Genomic DNA, 20,263 nt, shown 5'->3' with positions numbered 1-20,263 from the left:
TAAACACATATAAATATATAAAACATATATTATGCTAAATCCCAAATATAATTGTCATATTTTTATAATGTTTTTAAGATATTATAAAATATTATAAGTGTTATAAGTTTATAACATATTATAAAAATATAATGTAGTTGAAATTTTTTAGGGAAAAGGATTTTTTTTTCTATTTTTGCTTTAATAAAATTGGGTATGGAAAAATTTTAAATGATATAATGCCTGGCTTGCCCCATTTGGGCAGCTGCTTTAAAGGGGGATATTGCAGCAGGCTGAAGATTATCCTCACATCCCAAGGACTCCTGTTTTTTTCTGGCTCCTTCCCTTTTTTATGATAAGTTAAGATGCTGTAACTATTTGGAACCTCAGGGTCTTTTTTGTTTTTGTTTTTTGGGGAGAAGCATAGGTTTTGTGGTCCAGGATATTTTTATCTTCTGTTGAAAATAGATAAGTTAGGAGAAAGGAAAAGAGAGGGGAACCTCTCCTGTCCCACATTCATCTTCAGTTTCTTGAAAATGGGCTTCTGCAGAATAAATCTAAAGTTTTCACTTCAAAAAGTTCAAAGTTTTAAAAATTCATTTTAAAAAATGAAAAAGTGTTTTAAAAACAACATGAATTAATTATCTCGCAGGTTTGGAGGTCAGATGTTTAAAATGCGTTTCCTGGGCTAAAATCAATATGTTGCCAGGATTGTGTTTCTTACGGAGACTCAAAGAGAAAAGTTGTTTACTTTTCATTTCTAGACTCTAAAGGTTGTGCACATTTCTTGGCTTCTGATCTTGTGTCACCTTACCTCTCTTTTCATTTTCACATCTCATTCTTTGACTCAGACCCTCTGAACAACACAGATAATCTCATCTCAAGAGTATTAATTTCACCACATCAGCAAAGTCCATGTACCATATATGGTAATATATTTGCAAGTTATAGGAAGTGGGATGTGGACATGTTTGGGAGACCATTATGAGATCTACCTCACTTAATAAAAACTGATAAGTCTTGTAGTAAATAAAGCTAGTATATTTAATTCCATGCATTTTTTTCTTTTATGGAACAGAAACCTATTACCTGCTGAAATTAATTAGTATTTCAAGTAAATTGTGTTTCTTCCAACATTCTTTGGGGGAAAAAAAAGAGTCAGTAAAATATGTTGAAAGTAATTTAAAGAGTTAGAAAGTAAGTAAAAGAATACAGTAAAATAATATGTAAAATATAATTTTAAATTATATGATTAAAATGAAAATAAAATAAACTAATAATTAATGAATAAGCCATTAAAACAATCACTGAAACATTTCCTGGTGACATAAGGTCAAACAATATCACTTTAAAGATATGCTAATCTTTAGGTAAAAGATAAGGTAATATAAATTACAGAATATGCCCAAAGTATATGGGATGTTGAGACAGATGCAACCACTCAAGAAGGTCATCAGATAGTTCTACCTGGCAGGAATTCAATGTGGGAAGCCCTATTGGCTTTGTTCACAAAAAAACTAATACAAGGTCTCTAACCTGAGCTTGGAAATACATTTTGACTAATTTGGAGGTAACTGAATTCAAGTCATTAAATATTAAATGAATGTCAATATAGACTTTTCAGCCTCTGGGGATTGTGTTATGTTTTATATTTGTTTTTCCAGAAAGCAGGCTCAAATGGATTAGCTTAAAAATAAATAAATAAATAAATACATAAATACATAAATAAATAAATACATACATAAATAAACAAACAAATAAATAAATAGGTTGACCACTAGATAAATAACTTTCTAGGTAGGGTAGTAAAACATAAGATAGGCATGGAATATCATGTCATGCCAGAAATAAGAAATTATTCAAACAAACAGACAGACAAAAATAGGTATATCAAAGGCACTCAGGTGCCACACTCTAAGAGCATGAGTATTCAAGCAAAAAATAATTTGATCAACAAATAACATAGTATTGAATTCTAATGCAAAATTAACATAATAAGCATGAGTTTCTACTGACATGAATACTAGGGTCACAAAAAAGAAGGGAGGGAAAGATGGGACAAATCTTCCTTTCGGAAGAATTATAAATACTTTACATAATTACTCTTTGAATGTGAGCTTGACTTTGTGATTGAATTCCAAAGAATTGAGAAAATGAAAAACAGTAACAGGATACTTCACCTGTGTATTATCTCCAAAAATATATAACTTCTGTCTAAGCATGATAAAAACAATAAACTTACATGGAGAAACATTCTATAAAAACTAGACCAGTTCTTAAAACTATTAAAGTCACGAGAAATGAGAAAGACTAGGAATCTTTCATAGACCACTAGAGATAAAGATAATTGATGTCTCAAAGTAATATGCATCCTGGAATATAAAAGGGCTATAATGGAAAAATCTAGTGAAATACAAATAAAGATTAGAATGTAGTTAATACTAATATAGCAAAATTGTCTTCTTAGTTTTGATAAATATATCCAGCTTATATAATGTAATAATACCGAGAGAAAATGGATAAAGGGTAGACAGAAACTCCTTATAAAATCTTTGCAACTTTTCCATAAATCTAAAATTATTCCCAATCTAAACATTTATTTAAAATAAAATAACCTTAGCTTTATAACAAATATTCATAATGTTGTCTTAAATAATATTTTAAAAATTAATTTGAATTCTTGTTATCTGAACTATCATGATTTCAATAAGCATTCTTAAAATGTTTTTATATTATTAATAACCATTGCTTGTTTATTTTTCTGGATGCTATCTCTCCTCTATTGTTAAGCATTTACCTTAATTAAAAATCTAGAATATGAAAATAATAAAAAATTCTAATAATTCATTTTACTTCTGTAAGTATAAGAGATATTCAGATTTTCCATCAGACAAATATCATCACACATATTTTGAATGTTAATGTTGTGCAGGCAATTTGGAATTTGCCAAACAAACCATAAATTGTTGTCTCTGTAATGCTGAACGTCATAATGTTTCTCTAACGATGTTTTTGTAGGGAGGAATTTTTTACTATTTCACATATTTTATTTTAACTTTCATTGCAATATAAATGAAACAAAGATAGAAATTGCTTATTAAAAAATACTTCCATCAGGTTGCCAAAGATAGTAACATTGACTTATTGTCCATTTTATTCAACATGTTATATTATGGAAGGTCTAAGATAAAAAAATCCCATACAATTGTAAATTTAGTTATTTTAATTATATTTTTTAGTATTAAAACAATTGTTAGTCAATTGGATAATACTGTATTAATACAAATATTGATATAACTATTTATGAAAAAAGTGATAGATTATGAGTAAATATTATTAGAATTTTTCCAAAGTAAAGTAGAAACGTCTACACCTGCCATGGCTGGCACAGACAATGCCTGACTTCCTATCATTTCCTGTCTACTCTCAATCCCTTCTCATAATGATTACTACTAGCTGCAGATGGCTGAATATAAATATAGCATTTTGTAAAGATTTACAGGAGCAATATTTTAATAATATCTGATTGCACATAAAAAAGTAGATATAAAAGGAATTTATTTTCAAGAAAGCAAACAATGAAAAAAGTACATATAAAAATCTTTGTACATATTCTGAAAATGTTTTGTTACTTTTCCCTAAATATCATGTAAACAAGGTGATATAATATCCTGTTTCTTCCCACTATGCAGCTTATTGTGAACTTCAATTAAGTACCATTTTCCTCAAGAATTAAACATGTTTTAAAAACTAGAAAATAATGATAACTAATATAGAAGGGAGATAATATATAATGAATTAAGGACTAGGTTATTGTTAAATAATGAAAGATTTCTATGTTTCTTTTTTATGGAAGGCTATTAACTTCTTTTTTTCTGGAAATGTCATAGATTTGAGATTTAGGAAAATAATAGGCTTCTCTCTCCCAGATACAAGTTATTTTAAAAGCAATAACATGATTGCATTTCTTTGTTCCAAGGTTATGTTACAAATAAATAGCACATTTTAGTCTATGTAACTTTATTCTACTAAATAGTTATTCTTGCTGATGTGAATATGAACATACTTTATTTTAAAATTATCATTCAACTTAAATATTTATTCGTTAATGTTGGAAACGTAATTTACTTTTTATATATTTTTTCAGAAAGCTAGAATGAGACAATTTTTCTATATAAATGAAACCAAATGGGTCTATCAAGGGTAGAAATGAACAGACAACGGTCTTGTTTCTGGGAATGGAAAATAGGCAAAACTCTGCAATCATTTTTTTAAATCACTACTATAATTTCTTGAGTTTATAAGTTGTAAGGTAATATAAAAACATTATGAAACCTACATCTATAATTTAACACTACTATATAATAATTATACATATCAGCATTTTATTAAAACAGTCCACATCATGATTTTAATATTATTTGAATATGCCTAGAGCTAAATTTAATGCAACATTTGAATCATGTCATCATTTTCTAACTGAATGGCTTTCTGTCTTTGGGGGATAAAGGAAAAAATGGAGCCTTGACATACACCATGTTAAAAAGTATATTTCAATGACAAGCTGTTGCTAGGATGGAGACAATCCTGAAATCCTCTTGAGTATCTGATTGACATAACTTTTCCTACTTTTATACTCTTGAATACTCCCTCAATATACAGAAATTCTCCTATAATGTAAAATAAACAACATGAGTTGTTTTTACAAAAGCCTATTTGAAGACAATGCTGACTTGGAGTGAGCAGAAGGCAAACAAGGAGAAAGGGGAAGAAAAGGAAAAAAATAAATGAATAGAAAAGAAGGAAACACAACTGCTCCAATTAATCAAATTGCTGAACAATAGTTGTATTGCAGCAGACTGTCTCTCCATCCTACACTTTCATTCTACATCTAATACTATAAGACTTAAAATAAAAGTCCTGTTCTCATTGTCTGTGCCTTCCAGAATCTACAGGGGACAGGAGGTTACCTAAAACTCACACTTGCTCAGGACCCTGCAAGTATTTCCAGTCACTGCTGTCTCTGAATACATCTCCAACTACTTCCACTCATTCTTGTCCCACTGTTAGACGACTATTCCTTAGAAACATCAAAGAATTAGAATGAAACAAGGCATTCCTAGTAAATTAGTTGCTCAAAGTTGATGATTGAAAGTAAAGTAACTTTTCCATCTACTAAGCTATTGTCAGGTGGCAAAATATGTTCAACTTACTCTTTACGGGATATGCCTTTCTGCAAAAAACAAACCACAGCCCAGTTAGTGGCTGTTATGTTCTGAAATGCCATTCTTCATTTGACTTTACTCTATGAGATTTGTTTTTCTGTTCTACTTCACCAGTTTACAGTTAGGAGATACAAAGTGTCATGTTTTTATTGTGCTTTTATTTTTATTTATGTATAAATAAAATATATTTATTAAGAGTGAGACCCTTGCCCAGGCTGGAGTGCAGTGGTGTAATCTCAGCTCACTGCAACCTTTGCCTCCCAGGTTCAAGAGATTGTTGTGCCTCAGCCAGCAGAGTAGCTGGGATTACAGGCACACGTCACCACACGTGGCTAATTTTTGTATTTTTACTAGAGATAGCGTTTCACCGTGTTGGCCAGGTTGGTCTCGAATTCCTGACCTCAGGTGATCCGCCCACCTCTGCCTCCCAAAGTGCTGCGGTTACAGGCATGAGCCAGCACACACAGCATATCCTGCTTTTAAACAAACTTATTACATGTAATTTGAAAATAAAATGCATATAACTCAAAAATTTATAGGACAAAAAATTACTGCAAGATTTTGAAATATTCTTAACATTGTGGCCCTTTTTTTTTTTTTTTTACTTTTATAGCTTCTAAAAATGCATTTGTGATAAAAAAGATGTATAAGTGTAGGCAAAGCAATCATTCAATATACAATACAAATAAAAAAGTCTTATTTCTTAATTTGAACCTTCCAAGTAAATGATTTTATGTTGGTGTACTCACAGATATTCAGAGTTCAGATATTGTTAAATAACAGAATGGCTAAAAGTGTGATCTTCGAGTTCAGAGAAACGTCTTTTTATTTATTTATTTATTTATTTATTTATTATACTTTAAGTTCTAGGGTACATGTGCATAACGTGCAGGTTTGTTACATATGTATACTTGTGCCATGTTGGTGTGCTGCACCCATCAACTCGTCAGCACCCATCAATTCATCTTTTATATCAGGTATAACTCCCAATGCAATCCCTCCCCACGCCCCCCTCCCCATGATAGGCCCTGATGTGTGATGTTCCCCTTCCCGAGTCCAAGTGATCTCATTGTTCAGTTCCCACCTATGAGTGAGAACATGCGGTGTTTGGTTTTCTGTTCTTGTGATAGTTTGCTAAGAATGATGGTTTCCAGCTGCATCCATGTCCCTACAAAGGACGCAAACTCATCCTTTTTTATGGCTGCAAAGTATTCCATGGTGTATATGTGCCACATTTTCTTAATCTGACTTCAAACTATACTACAAGGCTACAGTAACCAAAACAGCATGGTACTGGTACCAAAACAGAGATATAGACCAACGGAACAGAACAGAGTCCTCAGAAATAATACCACACATCTACAGCCATCTGATCTTTGACAAACCTGAGAGAAACAAGAAATGGGGGAAGGATTCCCTATTTAATAAATGGTGCTGGGAAAATTGGCTAGCCATAAGTAGAAAGCTGAAACTGGATCCTTTCCTTACTCCTTATACAAAAATTAATTCAAGATGGATTCGAGACTTAAATGTTAGACCTAATACCATAAAAACCCTAGAAGAAAACCTAGGTAGTATCATTCAGGACATAGGCATGGGCAAGGACTTCATGTCTAAAACACCAAAAGCAACGGCAGCAAAAGCCAAAATTGACAATTGGGATCTAATTAAACTAAAGAGCTTCTACACAGCAAAAGAAACTACCATCAGAGTGAACAGGCAACTTACAGAATGGGAGAAAATTTTTGCAATCTACTCATCTGACAAAGGGCTAATATCCAGAATCTACAAAGAACTCAAACAAATATACAAGAAAAAAACAACCCCATCAAAAAGTGGGCAAAGGATATGAACAGACATTTCTCAAAAGAAGACATTCATACAGCCAACAGACACATGAAAAAGTGCTCATCATCACTCACCATCAGAGAAATGCAAATCAAAACCACAATGAGATACCATCTCACACCAGTTAGAATGGCAATCATTAAAATGTCAGGAAACAACAGGTGTTGGAGAGGATGTGGAGAAATAGGAACACTTTTACACTGTTGGTGGGATTGTAAACTAGTTCAACCATTATGGAAAACAGTATGGCAATTTCTCAAGGATCTGGAACTAGATGTACCATATGACCCAGCCATCCCACTACTGGGTATATACCCAAAGGATTATAAATCATGCTGCTATAAAGACACATGCACACGTATGTTTATTGCTGCACTATTCACAATAGCAAAGACTTGGATTCAACCCAAATGTCCATCTGTGACAGAGAAACTTCTTTAAGCTTCCATATAAACCATTTGCCAACTCTGAAACTTCCATTAAGCTACTTAACTATTCAGCACTTCAGCATCCTCATATGTAATAGTTGAGTGGATTAAATGACACAAGGCATGTAAAATGCTTTGCTCACTTTGCATGGCATATTACCTGTTCAACAATATTTGAAGAGGTCATTATTATTTTAAATGCACATTGCTGACACATATGATGAATAAAGAGATACAAATGCACTTTTATTTTCATGAAAAGTGACAAAGTATTCTTAGGCAATTATGTCCAAAGCATTTTAAGGAAATTAAATTTCAGAATCAGTTTCAGTAATATTTTTCATACATATATAAAGCCTGAAACTATTTTGTGTAAATGAACTGTAATGTGAAATCCCATTCACTATTGATGTGAAATTCCATTCACTATAAGAAACTAACTTCAAATTTCCTCTTACTGCTAGGTTGGTGTGAAATGATTCTTTGGCAAAACAATATAAACACAAACTCTGGAGAAAATATGTGGAAATTCAATATGTTCTATAAATACATATTATTCTGTATTTCTCTGTTATGCTTCTTTAAAATTGATGAATATTTGAAGATCTTCGGCATCTAGCATTTGGAGAAAATTAAATCTAGAGAATGTGAAAGGTGTGGAAATCCTGCAATCTCTGCCCAAGAGTAAAAACCTTTAAAGAATTTCTCTATAATCCACATTTTCCTTTACAATGTATTCTGAAGCTAAGAAGTTTATTTTAAGCATTCTGATTTATTAGGTAAGTCCTTCAATATATTATTGGGAAAACTCTTGTTTTAAACCAATTTAGTTGATACTTTCTTCACTGAATTCTACCAATTTTTCACTAATCTTTCCTATCTTAGACCTGTTCTTTTTTACTTGTTGCCCTGAGATTGCTATTGCCCCATTAATGATTAAAATTTATAAATTTTAATTTCAAATAAGCATTGTCTAATTTATATCAGATAGCACATCATCACATTTGTATGAATACAACAATAGAACTAGGAAAATGTTATGACATTTTTCAGGCATGCATTCACCAAAAACAATATTTACATCTAATATGAAAATTAATTATTTCCTTCTGTCTTTTTTCCCACAAATTACTCTCCTTTCTCTATCTCTTTATCATCTTCCCCTCTCTCTACCTCTCCTCCTTCTGTCTTTCTTTCTGCCTTTCCATATATGTTTTATCAGTTTTTCTCCACCTTGCTCTCTCTTGCTCTCTCTCTGTCACACGTACACAACCTATGGTAATATGACAATATAAAAAGTAAAAAGCAGGAAGACTATCTTGAATATAATGATACAAATAATCTCACTCTGTAAGGAATCAGATGACTTCAATTTTTCCACTGTGTTACTAATTATGTCCTTGAGGTTGAAAATAAGGTACCAGTGTGACACTACATTTTCAGTATACAAATGTCAAAAATATTTTCAAAGTCAAATTAACTAAAAGGCAAATTATTGTTTAGATAAATGAAGGCAATGCAACAATCTGTCATGCAGAAATGCAATTAATTGTGCTATATGACTAAAGAAGGTCAGACATAAGCAGGCTGCTTCTGTCAGCATTTGTAAGACACCAAAAATTTTCCCCTAGCTAAATTAATCAATGCCTCTTTCCCTATAATATTACTAAGTCTATACTAACTGTTATACAATAACTCTTTAAGATAACTGCTTCTATTGACATGACTTATCTGCTTATAAGGAAAATAATATTTTCCAAACGCACTGGTATGTGATGAACTAGAAAAGGTGTAGAGCTTTTTCAAAAATATAGATCTTCTCTTTCATCAGTTTTTAAAAGTTAGTTTCTTTCCATTAAGCATTATTTAAAACATAATTATTTTCTCTCAAATTATTTTAAATATCTAATTTTGAAACTAACATATGTATTATTCAATAAATAAGTGATATATAGTGTTAAATCCTAGAGAATTGTACAGGAAGATGAAAACACGACTTTAGTTTGTAGAAGTCATTCTGCTGTTGAACAATTCTACTTAACATGTGAATCTGTCTATATGTATTTCACGTCTCAAACATAAAATTACAAAATTAATCTCTTAAAAAACAAAGATAGATAAAAAATTGAGTTAGAATATGAGACACATATTTATATGTATTTTGGTGGTATAAATATTTATGTATTTTAACACTATGTTTATTATTCTATATCACTTTATATTTACTGTACTTATTCTCCCATAAATTGAGATATTTTCTGTATCCCTATCTAACCCAGCTGGTTAGTAATAAGTAGGAAATATGAACAACAATAGAAAGGATTAATGTGATAACTCAAGTTCATTTAAAAATATATATTATAATCTGACTTTAAAATTACCATTGACTTATTACTCAAATCCCATCAAGAATCAGGCAAGATGAGATTGGGCATTTTCAGGCTGATAAAGCTTGAAGAAAAGAAAGAACCGACTATAATCAGAGAGGAGCTGAATGAAATGGAGAACCCAAAATCCATACAAAGCAATGGTAAAACCAAAACTTGATACTTTGAAAGGATAAACAAAATCTTAAGACTGCTAGCTATATTAGCAAATGTAAACAGAAACAAGATCCAATAAACACAATTAGAAATGAAGAAGTGACCCTACAACTGATCCCACAGAAAGACAAAAGGTCCTCAGAGATGATTTTGAACACCGCTACACACACAAACTAGAAAATATAGAGGAAATGGAAAAATTCCTGGAAACAATCTCCCAAGATTGAACCAGGAAGAAATGGAAACACTGAGCATATTAATATCGAGTTCTGAAATTGAATCATTAATAAAATAAAACAAAAACTAACAATCAAAAGAGCTGTAGACCAGATACGTCCCCAGCTGAATTCCACGAGAGGTACAAAGGAGGGGTGGTACTAACTCTACTGAAACTATTTAAAAAAACGGAGGAGGAGGGACTCCTGCCTAACTCATTCTACAAAGCCAGCATCACCCTGACACCAAAAGCTGGCAAAGACACAACAAAAAGAGAAAAACTAGAAGACAATAACCCTCATGAACACTAATGCAAAAATCCTCAACAAAATAATAGCATAACAAATTCAACAGCACATCAAAATGATAATTTGCAATGATAAAGTAGGCTTCATCCCTGGGATGCAAGTTTCAACTTACACAAATCAATAAATGTGATTCACTCTAAAAACAATTTAAAAAATCATAATATCATCTCAATTGACATGGAAAAAGCTTTCAATAAAGTCCAACATTCCTTCATGTTAAAAATTTTTAATAAACTAGGCATCAGAGGAATATATCTCAAAATACTAAGAGCCATACATGACAAACACAAAGCCAATATTATATTGAATGAGTAAATCTGAAATCATTCTCTCTGAGAACTGGAACAAGACAAGGATGCCCACTCTCACCACCGTTATTCAACCTAGTACTGGAAGTACTAGCCAGAACAATCAGGTCAAAGAAATAAATTAAAGGCATTCAAACAGGAAAATAACTCAAACTCTTTCTTTGTAAATGATATAATTCTATAGCTCGAAAACCATAAAGACTCCATCAGCAGGCTCATGGGGGAGATAAATAACTTCAGCAAAGTTTCAGGTTACAAAATCGATGTATAAAACATCATAGTATTTCTATATGACAAAAATGTTCAAACTGAGAGCCAAAATAAGAACTCAATTCCACATACAATAGCTACACACACAAACGTTCACACAAATTACCTAGGAATACATCTAACCAAGGAGGTGAAAGATCTCTACAAGGAGGACTACAAAACCACTGTTAAAATAAACCACAAGTGACAAAAACAAGCGGAACGGTATTCCATGTTCATGGATTGGAAGAATCAATATTGTTAAAATGGCCACAATTCCCAAAGCAATATATAGGTTCAACACTATTCCTATCAAACTACCAATGTCATTTTTTACATAATTGGAAAAACCCTATTCTAAAGTTCACATAGAATCAAAAAAGAACCCAAGTAGCCAAACCAATTCTAAACAAAAACAACAACAAAACAAAAACAAAGCCAAAGGCTAATTTAATTATATTATTAATTTCTAGTTTCATTCCAAGGTAGCAGAGATACAATATATGATATCAACCTTCTTAAATTTGATAAAACCTTTTTGTCACCTAACATATACTCCATTCTGGAGAATGTTCCATGAATGCTTGAGAAGAATATGCATTATGCTGATGCTATGTGTAATGTTCTCTATATGTCTATTAGGTACATATGGTTCACAGTGTTGTTAAAATTCTGCTTCCTTATAGATATTCTCTCTGCATGTACTACTCACTATTGAAAATATACTATTGAAATTTCCTATAATTATGTGTTTATTTTTATATTTCTCTCATTTGATTTATATATTTAAGTGTTCTGACACTATATATATATATATATATATTTATGATTATAACATCTTTCTATTAAATTTACCCTTCTATTAATATGTAATGTACTTTGTCTCTTGAAAGAGTTTTTTTTATTATTATTATACTTTAAGTTCTAGGGTACATATGCATAACGTGCAGGCTTGTTACATATGTATACTTGTGCCATGTTGGTGTGCTGCACCCATCAACTCGTCAGCACCCATCAACTCGTCATTTACATCAGGTATAACTCCCAATGCAATCCCTCCCCCCCCCATGATAGGCCCCAGTGTGTGATGTTCCCCTTCCCGAGTCCAAGTGATCTCATTGTTCAGTTCCCACCTATGAGTGAGAACATGCGGTGTTTGGTTTTCCAGCTACATCCATGTCCCTACAAAGGACTCAAACTCATCCTTTTTTATGGCTGCATAATATTCCATGATGTATATGTGCCACATTTTCTTAATCTAGTCTGTCACTGATGGACATTTGGGTTGATTCCAAGTATTTGCTATTGTGAATAGTGCCACAATAAACATACTTGTGCATGTGTCTTTATAGCCAGCATGATTTGGGAATCCTTTCCCCATTTCTTGTTTTTCTCAGGTTTGTCAAAGATCAGATGGCTGTAGATGTGTGGTATTATTTCTGAGGACTCTGTTCTGTTCCATTGGTCTATATCTCTGGTTTGGTACCAGTACCATGCTGCTTTGGTTACTGTAGCCTTGTAGTATAGCTTGAAGTCAGGTATCGTGATGCCTCCAGCTTTGTTCTTTTGACTTAGGATTGTCTTGGCAATGCGGGCTCTTTTTTGGTTCCATATGAACTTTAAAGCAGTTTTTTCCAATTCTGTGAAGAAACTCATTGGTAGCTTGATGGGGATGGCATTGAATCTATAAATTACCTTGGGCAGTATGGCCATTTTCACGATATTGATTCTTCCTATCCATGAGCATGGTATGTTCTTCCATTTGTTTGTGTCCTCTTTGATTTCACTGAGCAGTGGTTTGTAGTTCTCCTTGAAGAGGTCCTTTACATCCCTTGTAAGTTGGATTCCTAGGTATTTTATTCTCTTTGAAGCAATTGTGAATGGAAGTTCATTCATGATTTGGCTCTCTGTCTGTTACTGGTGTATAAGAATGCTTGTGACTTTTGCACATTAATTTTGTATCCTGAGAATTTGCTGAAGTTTCTTATCAGCTTAAGGAGATTTTGGGCTGAGACAATGGGGTTTTCTAAATATACAATCATGTCATCTGCAAAGAGGGACAATTTGACTTCTTTTTTTCCTAACTGAATACCCTTTATTTCTTTCTCTTGCCTGATTGCCCTAGCCAGAACTTCCAACGCTATGTTGAATAGGAGTGGTGAGAGAGTGCATTCCTGTCTTGTGCCAGTTTTCAAAGGGCATTTTTCCAGTTTTTGCCCATTCAGTAAGATATTGGCTGTGGGTTTGTCATAAATAGCTCTTATTATTTTGAGATACGTTCCATCAATACCGAATTTATTGACAGTTTTTAGCATGAAGGCTGTTGAATTTTGTCAAAGTCCTTTTCTGCATCTATTGAGATAATCATGTGGTTCTTCACTTTGGTTCTGTTTAGATGCTGGATTATGTTTATTGATTTGCGAATGTTGAACCAGCCTTGCATCCCAGGGATGAAGGCCACTTGATCATGGTGGATAAGCTTTTTGATGTGCTGCTGGATCTGGTTTGCCAGTATTTTATTGAGGATTTTTGCATCGATGTTCTTCAGGGATATTGGTCTAAAATTCTCTTTTTTTGTTGTGTCTCTGCCAGGCTTTGGTATCAGGATGATGTTGGCCTCATCAAATGAGTTAGGGAGGATCCCCTCTCTTTCTATTGATTGGAATAGTTTCATAAGGAATGGTACCAGCTCCTCCTTGTACCACTGGGAGAATTCAGCTGTGAATCCATCTGGTCCTGGACTTTTTTTGGTTGGTAGGCTATTAATTATTGCCTCAATTTCAGAGCCTGCTATTGATCTATACAGGGATTCAGCTTCTTCCTGGTTTAGTCTTGGGAGAGTGTAAGTGTCCAGGAAATTATCCATTTCTTCTAGATTTTCTAGTTTACTTGTGTAGAGTTGTTTATAGTATTCTCTGATGGTAGTTTGTATTTCTGTGGGGTCAGTGGTGATATCCCCTTTATCATTTTTTACTTGCGTCTATTTGATTCTTCTCTCTTTTCTTCTTTATTAGTCTTGCTAGCGGTCAATCAATTTTTTTGATCTTTTAAAAAAACCAACTCCAGGATTCATTTATTTTTTGGAGGGTTTTTGTGTCTCTATCTCCTTCAGTTCTGCTCTGATCTTAGTTATTTCTTGCCTTCTGCTAGCTTTTGAATGTGTTTGCTCTTGCTTCTCTAGTTCTTTTAATTGTGATGTTAGAGTGTCCATTTTAGATCTTTCCTGCTTTCTCTTGTGGGCATTTAGTGCTATAAATTTCCCTCTATACACTGCTTTAAATGTGTCCCAGAGATTCTGGTATGTTGTATCTTTGTTCTCGTTGGTTTCAAAGAACATCTTTATTTCTGCCTTTATTTCGTTATGCACCCAGTAGTCACTCAGGAGCAGGTTATTCAGTTTCCATGTAGTTGAGCTGTTTTGATGGAGTTTCGTAGTCCTGAGTTCTAGTTTTTATAATTTCTGTTTTTGTACATTTGGTGAGGAGTGCTTTACTTCCAATTATGTCGTCAATTTTGGAATAAGTGTGATGTGGCGCTGAGAAGAATGTATATTCTGTTGATTTGTGGTGGAGAGTTCTGTAGATGTCTATTAGGCCTACTTGCTGCAGAGATGAGTTCAATTCCTGTATATCCTTGTTAACTTTCTGTCTCAGTTGATCTGTCTAATGTTGACAGTGGGGTGTTGAAGTCTCCCATTACTATTGTCTGGGAGTCTAAGTCCCTCTGTAAGTCTCTAAGGACTTGCTTTATGAATCTGGGTGCTCCTGTATTGGGTACATATATATTTAGGATAGTTAGCTCTTCCTGTTGAATTGATCCCTTTACCATTATGTAATGTCCTTCTTTGTCTTTTTTGATCTTTGATGGTTTAAAGTCTGTTTTATCAGAGACTAGGATTGCAACCCCTGCTTTTTTTTTTTTTTTTTTTTTTTTTTTTGTTCTCCATTTGCTTGGTAGATCTTCCTCCATCCCTTTATTTTGAGCCTATGTATGTTGCTGCATGTGAGATGGGTCGCCTGAATACAGCAGACTGATGGGTCTTGACTCTTTATCCAACTTGCCAGTCTATGTCTTTTAATTGGAGCATTTAGTCCATTTACATTTAAGGTTAATATTGTTATGTGTGAACATGATCCTGCCATTATGATATTAACTGGTTATTTTGGTCGTTAGTTGATGCAGTTTCTTCCTAGCCTCGATGGTCTTTACATTTTGGCATGTTTTTGCGATGTCTGGTACCGGTTGTTCCTTTCCATGTTGAGTGCTTCCTTCAGGGTCTCTTGTAAGGCAGGCTTGGTGGTGACAAAATCTCTAAGCATTTGCTTATCTGTAAAGGATTTTATTTCTCCTTCACTTATGGAACTTAGTTTGGCTGGATATGAAATTCTGGGTTTAAAATTCTTTTCTTTAAGAATGTTGAATATTGGCCCCCACTCTCTTCTGGCTTGTAGAGTTTCTGCTGAGAGATCTGCTGTTAGTCTGATGGGCTTCCCTTTGTAGGTAACCCGACCTTTCTCTCTGGCTGCCCTTAAGATTTTTTCCTTCATTTCAACTTTGGTGAATCTGGCAATTATGTGTCTTGGAGTTGCTCTTCTCGAGGAGTATCTTTGTGGCATTCTCTGTATTTCCTGAGTTTGAATGTTGCCCTGCCCTACTAGGTTGGGGAAGTTCTCCTGGATGATATCCTGAAGAGTGTTTTCCAACTTGGTTCCATTTTCCCCCTCACTTTCAGGCACCCCAATCAGACGTAGATTTGGTCTTTTTACATAATCCCATACTTCTTGCAGGCTTTTTTCATTTCTTTTTCTTCTTTTTTCTTTTGGTTTCTCTTCTCGCTTCATTTCATCCATTTGATCCTCCATCGCTGATACTCTTTCTTCCAGTTGATCGAGTCAGTTACTGAAGCTTGTGCATTTTGTCACGTATTTCTCGTGTCATGGTTTTCATCTCTGTCATTTCGTTTATGAACTTCTCTGCATTAATTATTCTGGTTATCAATTCTTCCACTCTTTTTTCAAGATTTTTAGTTTCTTTGCACTGGGTATGTAATTCCTCAATTCCTCCTTTAGCTCTGAGAAGTTTGATGGTCTGAAGCCTTCTTCTCTCGTCTCGTCAAAGTCATTCTCCATCCAGCTTTGATCTGTTGTTGGCGATGAGCTGCATTCCTTTGGAGGGGGAGATGCGCTCTTATTATTTGAATTTCCAGCTGTTCTGCTCTGCTTTTTCCCCTTCTTTGTGGTTTTATCTGCCTCTGATCATTGATGATGGTGATGTACTGATGGGGTTTTGGTGTGGGTGTCCTTCCTGTTTGTTAGTTTTCCTTCTAACAGTCAGGACCCTCAGCTGTAGGTCTGTTGGAGATTGCTTGAGGTCCACTCCAGACCCTGTTTGCCTGGGTGTCAGCAGCAGAGGCTGCAGAAGATAGAATAGTGCTGAACAGTGAGTGTACCTGTCTGATTCTTGCTTTGGAAGCTTCCTCTCAGGGGTGTACTCCACCAGTGTGAGGTGTGGGGTGTTGGTCTGCCCCTAGTGGAGGATGTCTCCCAGTTAGGTTACTCAGGGGTCAGGGACCCACTTGAGCAGGCAGTCTGTCCGTTCTCAGATCTCAACCTCCGTGTTGGGAGATTCCCTGCTCTCTTCAAAGCTGTCAGACAGAGCCGTTTGCATCTGCAGAGGTTTCTGCTGCTTTTTGTCGTTGTTGTTGTTGTTTTTGTTCAGCTGTGCCCTGTCCCCAGAGGTGGAGTCTACAGAGACTGGCAGGCCTCCTTGAGCTGCTGTGAGCTCCACCCAGTTCGATCTTCCCAGGGCTTTGTTTATATACTTAAGCCTTAGCAATGGCAGGCGTCCCTCCCCCAGCCTCGCTGCTGCCTTGCAGTTAGATCGCAGACTGCTGTGTTAGCAATGAGGGAGGCTCCAGTGGGCGTGGGACCCTCCCGGCCAGGTGTGGGATGTAATCTCTTGGTGTGCCCGTTTTCTTAAAGCGCAGTATTGGCATGGGAGTTACCCGATTTTCCAGGTGTTGTGTGTCTCAGTTCCCCTGGCTAGGAAAAGGGATTCCCTTCCCCCTTGGGCTTCCCAGGTGAGGCGATGCCTCACCCTGCTTCAGCTCTAGCTGGTCGGGCTGCAATAGCTGACCAGCACTGATTGTCCAGCACTCCCTAGTGAGATAAACCCAGTACCTCAGTTGAAAATGCAGAAATCACCTGTCTTCTGTGTCACTGGCACTGGGAGCTGGAGACTGGAGCTCTTGCTATTCGGCCATCTTGCTCCGCCCCCCTCAAGAGTTTTTAACTTAAAGTTTATTCTTTTTCTAATAGCATGGCCATTCTGATTTTTTTTTTTTTTTTTTTACATTACTATGGAATGTCTTCTTTCATCACTTCATTTGTCCTACATTTGTGTCCTTAAATCTAAATTGAGTTTCTTATACACAGAATATGGTTAGATCTTGTTTTCTTGTAATTCTGCCACTACATGTCTTTTGATTGAGGGGTATAATCCATTTACAGTATAAATAATTATTGACAGAGTAGGGCTTACTATTGCCATTCTGTGAATCATTTTCTGTCTATTTAGTAGCTGGTTTGTCCCTTTTCCTCTCTCCCTCTTCGTGTTTCATTGATCTTCGGAGTGATACACTTTGATTATTTTTAAATTTTATTTTGCATATGTTCTATAGGATGTTTTCTTTTTGGTTTCTATGGGGCTTATGTAAAATGTCTTATAGTTCTAAAATTTTAACATATAACAACTTAGCTTTAATTATATACAAAGTCTACACTTTTATGCCTCCTTTCTTTCTTACAATGCCACAAATTTCACATTTGTATATTGTGTACCACATATGCATAATATAAAAACTATTTTATAGTTGTTATATTTTTATTTTTAACTTTTTTTTTTTTTTTTTTTTTTGAGACAGAGTATTGCTCTGTCACCGAGGCTGGAGGGCAGTGGCACCATCTCAGCTCACTGCAACCTCTGCCTCCCGGGTTCAAGCAATTCTCCCGTCTCAGCCTCCTGAGTAGCTGGGATTACAGGCACACACCACCACGCCCAGCTAATTTTTGTATTTTTAGTAGAGACAGGGTTTCACCATATTGGTCAGGCTGGTCTCAAACTCCTGAACTCAGGTGATCCACCTGCCTTGGTCTCCCAAAATGCTAGGATTATGGGTGTGAACCGCCACACATCACCTATTCTTAACTCCTAGAGCATAACTGAAAGTGATTTACACACCACCATTGCGATATTACCATATTCTCTATTTGTGTCTACATTTATCTTTACTAGTAAATTTTATATTTTCATGTGATTTGGTGTTGCTGTTTAGTGCCTTTTTAAATTCTAAAATTCTTTTTAACATTTATTGTAAGGCAGGTCTAGTGGTAACAAACTTCCTCAGGTTTTGTTTATATCTGAAAGTATTATTTATTTTTGTTATTTTTGAAGGATAGTTTAGCTGGATATAGTATTCTTATTTGACAGTGTTTTCTTTCATTGCTTTAAATATACACATCAATTCGCTAATAGTCTTATGTAGGTGTCCTTATACATGACAAGTTGTTTTTGTCTTGCCATTCTCAAATTTTCTGTTTGTCTTTGACATTTGACAATTTGATTATAATTTATCCCAGTATAGATTTTTGTGGGTTTTTACTATTTGGGATCTATTATGTTTCTTGAATCTGGACATCCATTTTCTTTCCTAGATTTAACAAGTTTTGGGTATTATTTTAAAAACAAGCTTTCTGCTCTTTTTTCCTCCTTTTAGAATTTTCATAATGTGTATACTGGTCAGCTTGATGATGTCTTCTACATCTGTTAGAAATTCCTCTTTCTTTTTTGTTATTTTTTTTTCCTTTCACTCCACTGACTGAATAATTTCAAATTACTTGCCTGTGATATATTTTCTATCGCTTTCAATAAGTTTTCGTTTTGTCCATGCATTGTTTTCTTCAGTTCATTGGGAAACTTTGTGACAATTATTTTGAAGTCATTCTTAGGTTATTTATTTACATTCTTTAGGGTCAGTTTCTGGAGATGTGTATTATACCTTTGATTATGTCATTTTCAGTTTGTTTGTATTTTGTGTTTGTATTCTTCATAACTCTTCTAATCTTTATGGACTGGCTTTGTATAGGAGAAAAAAAAAAATCTTTACCTATCATACTGGCCAGATATTCTAGGGGACTCTCAAACCTTTCTGTGAGTGTTTATTCTAGACTTATGCATGTAGATTCCTAACTAAAGGGATTTTCTGATTTATTTGGTTTTATTGTTTTTTGTTTGTTTGTTTTTTGAGCTCATTATCTTGTTCTCTCTGGTGTCTGTTTGCTGCAACATGGGCCCTCTAAAGCAGCAGCATACTACCATCTCTTTTTTTTTTCTTCTCAGCTAGCCCCCAGCCATCTAAAACATGCTGAATAATGTCAGCACTGTAAGAGAAGAGAAACACAAGCTAGTTCCTTAGGCAGCTTCCTGAAGTCTCAGAACACTGGATGTACAATCCATTCTTCCCTTTTCCTCTCAAGGGAGATGCCAGTTGCTGGGCGTTTTCTCTCAAACATGCGGTCCTATGCTGAAGGGAAAACATAGTGAGAAGGACACACATTTTTCTTCTAGCCAGTTTCAATGTGGCTGACTTTACACTCGGCTGGGTCATAGCACACGCTTAAATTGTATCTGTATTTCTCAGAAAGGTAACTGGCCCATGCAGTGTTGCAGAAGAGGTGCCTCCATAGGGGTAAGGAGTATCTAGGGCTTTTTATTCTGCCTCCTTTCTAATGCTCTGGATTTCTACTTTTATTTTTTCTTTTATATTTAATTTTATTTTAGATTCAGGGGGTACATGTGCAGGTTTGTTGCATGGGTATATTGCATGATGCTGATGTTTTGGCTTCTAGTGATCCCATCACCCACTCAAGTAGTAAACATAATACCCAACTGGTAGATTTTCAGAACTTTTCCCCCTCCCTCCCTTTCCCTCTTTTAGAATCCTCAAGGTTTATTGTTTCCGTATTTGTGCCTATGTGTACCAAATTTTTAGCTCTCACTTATAAGTGAGAACATGCAATGTTTAGTTTTCCGTTTCTGCATTGATTTGCCTAGAATAATGGCCCCCAGGCATATCATGTTTCTAAAAAGGACATGCATTTG

The sequence above is a fragment of the Rhinopithecus roxellana genome, chromosome 18 (genome assembly GCF_007565055.1).
Source record: "Rhinopithecus roxellana isolate Shanxi Qingling chromosome 18, ASM756505v1, whole genome shotgun sequence".
In the NCBI taxonomy this organism is placed as follows: Eukaryota; Metazoa; Chordata; class Mammalia; order Primates; family Cercopithecidae; genus Rhinopithecus; species Rhinopithecus roxellana.
Note: the sequence above shows the minus strand (reverse complement) of the source record.